Raw genomic sequence first — 1,965 nt, forward strand, 5'->3', positions numbered from 1 at the left:
TAAGTAGTTAAGTGCTTCATAAACCCCAAATGGCATAAATTCGTGTTATCTCAGTTTGAATACCAGATCCTCCAAATAATATGCCAGAGGAATCATTCTATCATGAATGCACCTTGGAATCGAGCAGGTGACTGGATACTAGACGTGTCTGAAGGACTTACGATCAGGCGGCCTCATCTAAGTCATAACGCATCTATTAGCCTAAACAACAAAAGTGTAATTTTTGTCTATCCCAAGAATGAAGACTGTATGTATATACTGTTTATCAACTGATTGCTATGTTTTATTATGTTACCTATCTTTAAAAATGGTTTTGAAATATTCAAGGGTAGGAAAACGCAAAATATCTTCAGCTGAAGACAATGAAAATTTGTATTTAAAAAAGGTACAAACTGTTAGCTGTTCCAGCTTAAGTAAAGAAATCTAGTGTAGAAAAAAAGGGCTCCCCACACATCAGCAAAAGTTAAAGAAAAAACTGACTAAGACAGCAATTTTGTTCCTGGGTACCCATTTCTAAGTAGGGAGGAAAAAAAGCCAGAAGAATGAGATTTATGTATGCCTGCGAACCTATCATGTTTGACTTAGAAATAAATATTAGGGAGATAAGACAGAGAAAAAGTGTTTTGGTAGTGATAGGCCCAGAAATTCATGTATTTATTCTTCAAAAAAGATCTTAAAAAAAAAAAAAAGATCTTAATATCAAAATCCCTTGTAGCCTTTGACAACTACAATTGCTTACAATTAAGAGTCTGAACCCCTGAGTACATGTATAGGGAAGAACTAAGATAATAATGAGGCCAAAGAATAAGACAGAGTCAAGTACTGAGCGGTGATAACAAAGCAGCAGAAAAATCCTCAGTCTTATTGCAGCCTAATATCATGGAGTCAGCAAAGAGTTTAAAACCAGAGAGAACTAGGTTTGAATTCTAAATGACCACTTGCTAAATACATGACCTTATGCATGTTATTTAAGCTTCGATTTCTTCACACAGAATATGGGATTAATACAATAGTATGAAACATCACTAAATTATTTGGAGGTAAATAAGGACATATTGTAAAATATAATACACCCTGATTTACTCTCGATACTCATTAACTGGTAACTACTATCATTTAAAGTCTTGTAGCTTCCTACATTTCTATAAAATACAATCAACATGATTATTTCATTGAGAAATGGGGAAAATGCTTACTTACTTTGTGTCTTTTTTTCTTTTAATGGGAACAGAGCCTTGCTCTGTTGCCCTGGCTAGAGTGCAGTGGTATCAAAATCCCTTGTAGCCTTTGACAACTACAGTTGCTTACAATTAAGAGTCTGAACCCCTGAGACTGCAGACTGCGGACTCAAACTCCTGAGCTCAAACAATCCTCCTGCCTCAGCCTCCAAGTAGCTGGGACTACACATGCCCAGCCAAAGAGCAAGGAACAGTCTCAGCTTTGCTCAGGCTGGTCTGAGCTCAAACAATTCTCCCGCCCTGGACCCCCAGAATGGTAGGATTATACACATGAACCACCATGCACAGTTTTCAGTGTGTCTTATAAGTCTCACTAGTAAGTATCTAAAGAGACTTATTATGAGGTCTAAGTCTCATGACAGGAACAATGCCTTCTGGAACCTACTTCCTTCATCAGTAGAAGACTAAAGTTTCCAGGAATCACACAAAACTTAAAGGTGCTCTTTATATTTTTCTGATACTCCAAATTCTATTACCATTTATTACCACTAAGTTGCAAATAGAAAGCATCAACTCATTTTCTGATTATACATGTACACATATATGTAAATAGAGAAATATGTAAATCATTTCACAATTTCACCTATAATCAAGATAAATCTGAACGCATATCAATCCTGATGCATTTGTCATGAAAACTTATTTTCTTAAATCAATTTTACCTGTAAATGAGAATCTGTAACTAAATCTTCTATTTCTGAATCTTTCAATGGCTCATTCCAAGAAG

At 35.6% G+C, this 1,965-nt stretch overlaps 1 protein-coding gene across 1 annotated transcript in view; it reads right to left on the reverse strand.

The window, feature by feature from the left end:
* WRN (Werner syndrome RecQ like helicase) overlaps positions 1-1,965 on the reverse strand; it is a 140,105-nt gene that overhangs the window by 7,947 nt on the left and 130,193 nt on the right. The gene's annotated exons all lie outside the window — the stretch shown is intronic.

This window comes from Otolemur garnettii, unplaced genomic scaffold (genome assembly GCF_000181295.1).
Source record: "Otolemur garnettii isolate 467f Iridium unplaced genomic scaffold, OtoGar3 scaffold00102, whole genome shotgun sequence".
NCBI classification, from domain to species: domain Eukaryota; kingdom Metazoa; phylum Chordata; class Mammalia; order Primates; family Galagidae; genus Otolemur; species Otolemur garnettii.